Raw genomic sequence first — 11557 nt, 5'->3', positions numbered from 1 at the left:
TTACTGTCACCTAAAAACTATAAATTTAAAGAATTCAAAATTCGCCACTTAAGTCCAATAAAAATAATCAGTGTATAGTCACAGATTCGTTTAAGACTTTATTGCATTCACCTTTAAACTTAAAGGTGCCTTTTAATTTTGTATGTTTTTAGCTCGTTCTTTGCTCTTCCACATTTTGTATTGGAGTCCAGGTCTAAAGCATAAAAATGCTCTAAAATGTAGTCTAAAATAGTGTTATTTTTCATGTGTGTATTATCTCAGCTAACAGGCTGTTAAAAACCATCAGATCAATGTAATTTTAACTTAATAAATCTTAGTGAGTTTTCACTTCAATTGGAATATTTTACATAACAGTATCCTACTGGATGTTGACGCTCCAGGGGCTTAAACCTCTGGAAATCCTCATCGCTGTCTTTGCTCCACAGCACCAGCAGGAGTCAGTGCCACATCACCACAGAGAGATGAGGTGCATATCGTTGTTCCTGCGGGGGTCTCCCTCTCCTTTGGCCTATACAGCTCGTGAAACTCGGTCAAACATGACGCATTATTGAGGGTGCTGACGTATCTCTGAGGATGTCATCCTTTTTTTTAGGCTAGTGTATTAGTGCTTCTATACAGACAAAGCAGCCAGTGCTAATAATATTCAAATATGGTGCAGGTTTAATCTTTCTTTCTTTTTCTTTCTTTCATTCTTAACAGGCAATACAGAGCAAGGCAAAAGTACAATTGATTTTATTAGTTTAAATTATTCCAAAAATATGTATAACAGGTTTACCACACTTTTCAGAGTAATGCTCAGAATTCATTGTTGAATAATCTGTATAAAATATTGGTTTTTGATCTGAGAGACAGACGCTTTCATGGAAATGGAAGGTTGCTCATCTACGTCCTATGGGGTGTATTAATGTTTATGCCATGCATCAATTTATTATTATTATTTTTGTCATCTTCTCTAAAGAGATATGCTGTGTAACTGGATCGTTTAGGTTAGATATCACAAAAAGACAGCGTGCACTGTAAACCACATGGATCTGCAGGAAGCAGGGCCAACAATAAGAAGTCCATTAGCGACCACAGAAACAGCAGCTCATAAAACAACTCTGCCATGGGATCCATAACTGGCTGCTTGGTTATATCAACTGATCTACTTGCCAATTAACAGGGAGGTGAAATGTTCTAATGTTTTATTTTCTGAGCTTTTTAGGCCCCTAAGAAGAGATGATAAAAAAAGGAGTTTCATCCTCAAAAAGTTATCTCTTAATTACGTCTCCTTTAGTAGTTTGCTTGTTTATCACCAAATATACAAAATTGTTTTCAGCAGATAGAATACAATGAATGTGTTAATGCAGGAAAACACTCTCCATCCTGCTAGTTGGGATCATATGTGGTCATAAATATAATGTCCTCCCTACACTGTTAGGTAACCACATATATCACATCACTTAACTGTTATGTCACTCCTGTGTTAATGCCTGGACGATGCCTTGAAAACTATGTCAGTGGGCAGCACAGACAGCAACAAATCACCTAAGATAAGGGGTTAGACAAGAGGGCGACACTTATTAAATTAAACTGCAACTGAAGATAATTAATAACACAATGGAAACCACAGGTATATTTAACCATGCCGCAGCATTTTAAAGTTATAAATCAAATTTAATGAGATAAGCCCACAATTGTTTCTGCTCCAGAGCACATATGACACAAAAAGATGGAGAATGAAGTTTTCCTGCAGCTGAAGTAAATTAATAGCTTACTGATTTAAATTACATGTTAACTCTATGTGTGCTTTCTCTCCCAGGTAAGGAATGCTCGTGACCCCAGCCACCTCGCACAGGAAGTCATCTATTCAAATCACTGGTTCAAATCTAAATGCAACTGAATCCTTCTTAACTTTATCACCTTCTACACTGCAAACACTAATATAACAGAAACAAAGTTACAGTTTAATTATGTCCTATAATGTGAAATAATGACATTATTGTAAAATAATGTAACATAAAAAATATCCGACTGTGTTAACCAAAATGACTCAATGATTAACTACAGTCAGTAAAAGACGCGCTTAGATTTAAGCATGCTTCACCTCATGAATTGTCAAACAACTGAATATGTTTTCATGTTAAAGCTGATTCAGTTCTGAACTAATTATCTCATCAGACATATTTCCCTTCTCTAACTCAGTGGTTTTCAAAGGTTTTCCTGTATGTCCCATTTCAAACATGGAAAAGCATTCAGTCCCCAAAGCCCCAAATTTCTATCCATCATTAACTCAAAAAAAAAAAAAAAAAAAAAGAATAAATAGGTTGTAGAATCTCTCTGCACAGCAACATTAGCACCCCTCCACCTTTTTTGGTAAAAGTTTCTTCAAAAGTCATATTCATTTGACTTCATATCACTCCATATTAAACCTACAGCGGCTCTGTAGGGCCTGCTCTATAGTTTGAGAAACACTGAGTACCAGACGAAGACAAATCAAGAGAACTTATCTCTAAAATGTTTCCAACATTCTTCTAAGGGTTATGCATATTTCATGTGACAAGATATAAGGTCATCAAAATTAGATATGATGACTCTCCTGAATGCCCTCATTTGTAGTGTTTTAGGTCATTTTTCATCCATAATCTCAACAAAGCACCTACATTTTCAGTCCACCTACATGGCAAAAAAGTTGCCAGTTTAGAGATCTATTTTTAAGTATTTGACCTGATATCAATGTGATTGTTCAAAGTCAAAAAGAAACTTTTAATCCAGACTTGTTCAGATTCTGACTGCCAAAAAAAAAAGCAAATTTCACACTAATCACAAAAGCTGCGGTTGAAGTAGATGTTTTAATCCGACACAAACACGCAATGAAACCAGCATGTAGTGAAGATGATTGTCATTAAACAATCAAAACAACTTTATGTCAGTGTGATTTATAAACATTTTGCAAATGTCATATACAGTATGGACAGCAAACATAAAAAATACATAATACAAAATTAGATTTTTTCTATTAAAAATAATTTAAATGTGAGGGATGTTAAACATATAGGCAATGTGTGTGCTTTACTTCACAATTTTAATACCAGACAGATATTACTACAACCTCTCTATTTATTTAGTGGCCAAACCTAAAAATACCCCGAAGCGTATACTACACATGGCATGTCCGGGTACCTACAGTCTGTTTTGCTGTTACATAAAACAAATCCATAAAGCGCAAAGACAAAATGTTCCAGCGCTAAATACGAGCACACATATAGCGGACGAGCCCATTCCTCCTAAACGTGGGGTCTGTGCATTTCACGTGCACATTGGCATGTCTGTCTCGCAGTGCCCCACCCCCTTTCATACCGACCACGTCCCGGCTTCCTATAGACTTTATAAAGTGCCCACAGTGTGCAATTTATCCAAACACACTCGGGCTGACTCCCCCCCGTACTGCGCAAACCCCCCGCACAGCTGCAGGTGAGCACTATGGGAGCACGCCGATCTTCAGTCCGTACTTTTAAAAAAGGACAAAGGTAAAGACATGAGCGCTGATGATGAATAAGCGTCCACGACGATCACTTTGTGACATAACGCCGGGTTTAAACTGGAATCGCTGCGCTGTGTCGGTTGTTTGGCACTTTTAATTCGCGCATTTCAAACTTAATTCCGATGCGTGTTTGACTTTTGACCACGTGTTCACAAACACGGGGCGATGATCTTTAAAATGAAAAAAAGTTTTTTCTTTTTTTTTTTTTTTTTTTGCTATAAAATGCATTTAAAAAGATAGTTTTAGTCTCGCAGAGATCACTACAAGCCCAGTGAGCATATGCAACACTGGAAACATCTCCAAAGCAAACAGCTGATTATTACCTGAGATATTGGGCTAATTAACATTGTCTAAAGTTAGAAAGTTGACTGAGTTTGCTGTGGCACCTTATTGCAGCTGATTGTAAGAAGGCAGCACCTTTTTTTTTTCCAAAAAAGAAAAACAAAAAAAGTTGTCAGCGTCTTATGAAAACAAAAACTTGCTCATTAAGCAGCGCCTGATGAGCAGTGTGACCTTTAAAACGCCTAGAAGGACAGTTTTGTATCTAACAAACTCATGAGCATGAATAAGGGTGAAGATTTTGGATAAAACTGTTACAAAAGAAACCGTAAACTAAACTGAGGGGGGGGGGGGACATTTAAGCTCAATTCACTGTACAGTGTGGGTTTTTTTTTTTTTTTATGCTGTCAGTTTGTGTGCAGGGCCAGCAGAGACTGACATTTTTGTCGAGACCTGGTCTTGCTGGAGTCTTGGCATGTGTACATTTTGTACCTGGACAGTATAGAAGCTGGAAAATCCACTCACCCTTCCCTTTTACAGTATTTTCCATGGTGTTTCTTTAAAAGGGACATTCACTTTGAGATTTAAACAAAGGATTTTTGATTTTTTTTGTGTGTGTGTGAATTAACACACAAAGTATTCAAAACCAAAAATCCTTTTTTTTTTTTTTTTGCAATTAAACATTTGTGAAAGCTTTAAGTTTCTTTTAGATGTTTCCAGTTGTGCCATCACACAGGATCTCGTTCAGCAAATCCACACAGGCATGTCAACAATACACTCATGCCATAGTGATGAATGTAGTGGATGACCAGACAATAGAGTGGTTCAACTGCTTGATCAGTCCGGTTGAGGATTCAGTCCTGAGCTGCTGTTGCATGTCAGGAGATTTTGACTTGGTCGACAGTCCTGCCACACATCTACCTCCGTCCCTTTCATATCTTTCGCTCACTCACAGTAGATCCCCTGCTGCTGGGGGGGGATTGAGCTCCAGTGGGCAGTAAATTGTGACATGAGGCGGGACCAAGACGGGAAGAAAGGAGAGTCTACGGGATTTCATTGGCTGTTTAGAATAAAGTACACCGTGTACCCAGCAAATGTTTGCTGGTCCTGGTGAATGTGTGACACTAATCCAGACTGACATCGTTCAGGTTTTAGTACCGATATTTGTGGGAAGCATGAAACGATGGAGTCAACCTCTTCACGTTTTTACCCCCAGCTTTTACTGTTCGAAAGGGGAGATTTTTTTTTTTTTTTTTTTTTTGTGCATTGTATTGCATTTTTTGGTCTACTAATTAGACTGAGGCCAATAGGGAACACATCAAGACAGGATGTCCATGAATGGACTAAATACTCTCGTGTCAACATGCCTCAAAGTCACTATCTGATTCTGTTTGCAGCTGGCATTTTTGAAAAGTGGTCAGAAGTGACATGAAACCGGGAAACGCCCTATTTCCCATTAAGACTTCAAACAAACATGAATACTTCACAGATGATTCAGCTGGACTCAAGCCAGCACATGTAGCGAACCACTCCTAAACTCTGACTCAGTGATTGAATCAGTTGCTTATCTACGCTCGGAAGCTCCTTCTGTCTTAAAATTCTTTCCCACGTACACACAACACATGTATCTGAGGGTGTGCGCGTCTGTGAGTGACAAGATGCAAACATTTCAGTTCCTGGGAATTAGTGGAAATTCAGCAGAATATCCTCATTGGATCAGTTTGGAAATCTCAATTGAAATTGCAGCAATGATTGAAATTAGTCATTAAAAAAAGGTGTTAAACTACAGGTTAATTAATACTGGAAATTCAAACCCTTAAAATGAATGTCATGTACTCTCATATCAGAGACTACATGATTGAAAACAACAGTTTGCAACTGTGTGCTTGGTGAAATGAGAAAATGATGTAGTGCAAACAGCCACAGCAGGAAATTAAAACACACTTAAATTAACAAACGTTAATAAGAGGAAATTATGTCCCAAGTTTCCAACCTGCACTGCTAGGAGCTTCTTGATAGGCCTTCCGGAGGTCTATGACATTTAATATTTGCCCTAATTGGAGATTAAATATCCACAGCAGGCTGGTTATGTAACAAACTAAACTCTGATATGTGAGCTCTGAGATGGAACTGTTTTGCTGTCTTTCGATTTACTACTATTCTCTTTACATTTTGTTGACTAAGTGAGCTCTTGTTCTTGTTTAGGAAAGACTGCGGAAGGGGTGTGTGAGGGTTTTTTTGGGAAAGCAACCCACCGAGAGTAATGCGGTGTGACAGCGGTGAGTCTGTGTTGGAAAGGGGGCGTGTGCTCGTAGGCGAGCCTGAAGATCTGGTTGGGCAGGGGCTGTATAAAAAGGCGGAGCGCAGTGCAGAAGCTCTCTGTAGTTCAAGTTCATCACGGTTTGGCATCTGTTATGGTTTTTAAAGCTGAGAAGTAGAAGGTCCCGCTGGCCAGTTGGAGTGAGATTCTCGACGTTGTTTTTTGGAAAGGTGAGAACCCCTCCCCCCCCCAAAGCGGTTTTTATGACTAAGACACAAGGACCAACTCTTAAAGCTTGGATTATATTTTCCTTTTTTCCTTTCCTAAGGGGTGTAACTCCAACCAGGTTGGCGCATTAATCCCTCACATACTGAATGTCTTGCCTTCTCCACAATCCCTTTTCTTAAAATTCCCACAGCCTGCAGCGCAGATGCATCTCAGAGAAAAGTCACTTTGCTGTTTCTTTATGAAGCAAACACTTGTTGGTTTGCTTCTTGTAAGTCAAACCTTTTTCTGCATCATTATGCTGAGGTGGGATTTTTTTTTATTTTTTATTTTTTTAAGATGACCTAATGTCTTGCCATCTCATTAGCTTACACCGATAAAAGGCAATCCACTTTGTAGAGTCTTTTCCCTTTCTGGTGTATTTTATTTTTATGTCTCAAGCTGTTTTTTTTCTATGATGTCTTTGTTCGACTATTAGTATCCAGTTTGTTTTAAACCAGCCCTTGTATTTGTCACATATGGAATTGTCCATATGTGAGTGAACAAGACTGTCTTTCTCTTTGTTGTGTCTCTTTCTGATGCAGCTTGAATAGAGGCTCTGTCGCTCTGGTCCAAACATCATAATTTAATAAAGAGGTGGTGCTGAGGGGCATTCCTGGTAGAATGCAAAATATGAAAAAATCTGTGCCAAGAAGGGCAAATCAAAAAGGATTCCAGATGTGAATCGATGGATTTAAGCACAAAGAAAGTGCTTCTCTGTACACATGAAAGTTTTTAGTACTGTGGCTTCAGGCAGGGGATGTACCTTCCTCATGCATGGATCAGATGGTTTAGCTTTTTTTGCAAGCCAGCCTTCTACTCTCCATCTTTTGGCAGCTACACCTCGTTTTGAAATTCAGATCTTTGGTTATCTCATGCTTTTCTAAAAGTCGATTAATCCCAGACTCTCAAAACACAAATGGAAATCCTGTTCTTGTTGTTTTTTATGTATTAATATTTCAAATGTATTTCCCCGTAGGTCTTGAACCAGGCCAGCTCTTGCATCAGCTTTAACCCACCTCACACCCAGTTAGCAGACATGATCATCAGACTGGGCAGACTGACACCTGGATACTTCCGTCTCCTCCAGGTATGAATAGCTTTGTCACTTTATTAATGAACACTAAACTCATCAAATACCAAATCCAGCCTTTGATAGATACTTTCACACTGACGTCCATCCACTGAGCCATCTGCAGGAGTAATGTGGCTTTTTAAATCCTTTCAAAAAACCTCTTCTGCAAGCTTGATGGGACTTCACCTTTATCCCCCCTTTGGTCTCCCAGTATTCATATCGTCTTTATTTCGTGCTTACATAAGCATTTACATTCGCTTTAGACGAGGGGCTCAGTGACCCACAATCTGCTTTCAACACAAACGTAATTAGGGGTGACACTAATCATTGTGAGATCATATACTCTCGGCTTCTTTTGTTCCACCCGCTGTCGGCATAATCCACGTGTCACTTGTGTCAGTCCGTACGTCTTGTTAGCTGTGGACATTTTGTGTTTGCTTACGTGCGCTAATTTGGAAACAAAGCCTTGTTTCTATACCAGAAATGATAAATGTGTCAGCGTTTTGTTTTAGATTTGACTGATCTGACAGAAAACTTGCTTTATTAAAGGAGCTGTACTAGCGAAGGGCAGCTAAAGGGTTTATGAAAGCACAGACGGCATTTTTTTTGATGCTGGTTCTTCATTTGTGTACATCTGCTTTATATTGCACCATTACTTAAAGTAATTCTAAATCACGTCAAACTATTATGGGCTATCTAGCAGTTGGATGTTAGATTTTATTTTTAAAGGTAACTGGTTCTTTCACAAAGACATGAAACAGCCACCTAAGCTTGTTATTAGGTATTTGTGTTTTACACTGTGGTTCATAACAGCATTTTTGAGAAATCAACTTAAACCACATATTGACTACTGTTGAAGATGAACACTGAAGTGAAAAATCAAGTGTGGAAACTCTGAAAGTATTTGCTGGTTATGCTTCCTTGTTGGCTGCAATATCTAAGAATGAAAAAAAAACTTATGAACTGCTAAAAAGTTATAGCTAGCTCTGAAAACAAATGCTGTTTGTGGGCTTCGTCCTCTTACTGGAGGCCACATGTTGCCACATACATTCTTTTTAACGAGTGAAGGATTTTTAAATTTCCGAAGCCCTATAGGAATTCAAATGATCCTGGAGGTGGCTGTACATTCAGAAGCTATTTACAGTACACACCATCCAATGTAGGCATCACTTCCTAGTATTTTCATTCCTGGTATAGAGTTTCTTTTTACTTCTTGTTCCTCTTTGACTAAAATCTCTTAGTCTTGTAAATTTTTAATCACTGTTTCTGAACGTTGGGTCACATGGCACAGAGCTGTGGAACTGAAGTTGCAGATGTTGAGCTTTCTTTTTTTTTCTTTTTCTTAAAAGTATGAAGTTTTTTGTCCACTGCTCTCACCTCTGACCCTTTTTCCCTTCTCTGCAGAGGCAAGTAGCAGGTCAGGTGCAGGCGCAGCCACAAGACCGTGCTGTCAACCAGATAGCCATGATGCTGGCCATCATGGGCCTGAGTTTGTCTTACTACAGTGCCAAACAGATGACGGAGAAGGTGAATGCCCAGCCTGCACCCTGAAGAGGCTCGACTGCCGGTGCCATTCGTCGAAATAATGGATGAACCAATGACAAGTGATGGCGGTGGAGCGAGGAAGTAGAAGTCGAGACACAGCAGTGTTTCTGGGGACCGAACTTTTCTCACCTCACAGTCATAGTCACACTTTGAATTTCTGGGATCCCTCACTTAGCAAAACTTTCTGACCGGGCACTGAGTGTTTTCTACTCTTTCTGTTGCCAGGACCTTCAGGGATTTATTGGGATGGCTCACTCTGGGTCATGTTTGGGCTCTTTTCTGTAGACTGGTTTGGGTGGGTGATCAAAACCTGACAGCTAATTGGGTCTGATGTTAGTTATTACCAGGCTAGATGCTTGCAGGATGCTGTCAGTGCTGTTCTGAGCTATAAAAAGCAGAGAAACCTAAACTGTGAAACAAGCTTGTTCAAAAGGGATTCAATGATATGAGCAGTAATGCCTTTTTAAGGGAATGCTAACTGCAAGTGAAGTTTACCTGGTAATGAAGTGAAGACAGGCTCAGAATGTGGATAAATGGGTTAAAAATGTAGCTTTAAAAATTTTTTTTTTTCCTTTGACCCAAAGAACCTTGCATAGCCCTGTGAACAGGGCTATGTCTATACAGAGATGTCTATACACCAATTGGCCACAACATTTTAAAGTTTTGTAGGTTCTCCTCATGTTGCTGAAACCACAGTGGCTGGAAGTGGATTCTGTGGTTGATGCTCGTTCCACCTTGTGTTCGTTAAGTTGTCCCCAAGAGTTTTTGCGGCACGTCGGAGCACATCACTCTGCTGGAGGGAGCCTGCTGCTGTTGGCGAGTGCCATTAATATGGGGTAGCTCGCTTGGCCTTCAACAATGTTAATAAAACTAGGAGCCAAGTCAGAACGTAACACTGTAAACATATGATCGAAATGATGTTAATCCTTTCACCTGCCAGTGGTTTGAATGTTGTGGCTGATGTGTTTATAAAATTGTATCTGCCAGGTGTCTGAGATTAAGTGAATATTTGCACAGAACTACAGAAACACATGTACATGTTACAGTGGATATGCAAAGGGACTAAACTCTACTTTTTTTTTTTCTGGTTGTGATTTCACTGTTTTAACAATACTTTGTGAAGTCCTGTGTGTGCGACTACCTTGATTAGCACCCTGGCTAAGAACCCTCCTTCTGGGATCTACTAATTTTAGTGCAGACTTTACTGAAATGCATGGTTGTGTAGAACTTTAATCCAAACAAATCTCACGAGTCCCTCTTTTTTTTTTTTAATGAATGTAACACTTTATTTTCGTATTGACTTAATAAAGCTGTGAATATTTTAACATGTACACTTTGAGTTATTGAAAGAAAAATAAATCCTTCTTGGCACAGTTTCTTCTGAAATTAAAATGGTGGCGGCAGCTTACAAACCGCTGTGAGGTTGGCACGGGGAGCTGCACAGCTACAGCATTTCCTGCAACGCAGACTCGTGTCATCTGCACACAACAGGATGTGGCCACTCATATGTAATGTCTCCCTTTTTAAATGAGGCAGCTATATTTTTTTCTTTGCCTGCTAGCGCAATGTAATGTTATGTGTACTTGTGGTTTTGTAGATTAGCACGCTAGTCAGTTGGAAACCTATGCAATACATGCATTTGCATGTTAAAAACTGCAGAACGTAGGCTGGAAACGGCAAAGTCTTTGCGCTCCAGTTTTCTGTTGTCCTTTATACTGAATCTTGGATCATGGTCTGTGTGATATGCAGACAACAAAACACTTTAATTCAATATGCTTCTTATAAACCACAATCTTCATTATAACATGGTGGAAATGTTCATCTGAGAATATATTTAGAACAAATTCCTCATCAGAGGTGTGCTGGCCATCGGTCAAGTGCAGCAAAACGTGACAGGTTAGTCACACAAAACCGACCCCTCAGTGTCTTGGTGCTCGATTCTTGCCCTGCTACATACAACAACAAATGTGAGTGCGGTACATTTGCTTTTCTGCACGTTCTCCCTTTCTCTTGCAGGGTGTGCAGGGTATAAAGTGCGCATGCTTGCTCACAGGCTGATGTGATGCCCTGTGACAGGCTGAGAACTCGTTGGGCGCCACGTGTACCCTCTGCCCCCGCCATTAGCTCCTCCTCCTCACGTTACTGGGGAAAAATTTCACTGATGCTAGCATCAGGACGCAGCCCTTAATGAAGAGCGCCTATTGGTTGACCAGTGATGCGTCATTGAAATCGGTGAACCACAGAGACAAAAGAATGGGGATAGGGTCATCGGTAGCAAAAGTGGATTGTAGGGTGATTATTTGGGATGGAGGTTGGGGGTGGGGGGGTGTCCTCTGTTTTAACAACTAACAAATCTTAATTAAAGGCGCTTTGGATTACGCTCGGATAAATGACCCCGATATTCAAAACCAACTGAAGTAGAGGAAATAGCTTTGCAGACATTTGTTTTAGGGCAGAAATATATTCAGGAGTAGGTGAAATTCAAAGCAGTAGTGCAAGAAAGTCAAATGGACTGTGAGGCTTATCCTTCAGATAGAAATAAACTTTTATTATGAGTTCAAAATCTCTCAGAAAGATGAACTCCACTCATAGGTGCATGATATTTCAGTGC

At 39.7% G+C, this 11557-nt stretch overlaps 1 long non-coding RNA gene across 1 annotated transcript; it reads left to right on the top strand.

Annotated features, from left to right (window-relative positions):
- Positions 1-5672: 5672 nt before the first annotated feature.
- Positions 5673-10275, top strand: LOC116320950. Its single transcript, XR_005614734.1, has 3 exons — positions 5673-6292; positions 7306-7416; positions 8806-10275. It is a non-coding gene; the product is annotated as an uncharacterized LOC116320950 (long non-coding RNA).
- The last annotated feature ends 1282 nt before the right edge of the window (positions 10276-11557 follow it).

Source organism: Oreochromis aureus, linkage group 11 (assembly GCF_013358895.1).
Source record: "Oreochromis aureus strain Israel breed Guangdong linkage group 11, ZZ_aureus, whole genome shotgun sequence".
In the NCBI taxonomy this organism is placed as follows: Eukaryota; Metazoa; Chordata; class Actinopteri; order Cichliformes; family Cichlidae; genus Oreochromis; species Oreochromis aureus.
This window is presented reverse-complemented; position numbering and strand designations above follow the sequence as displayed.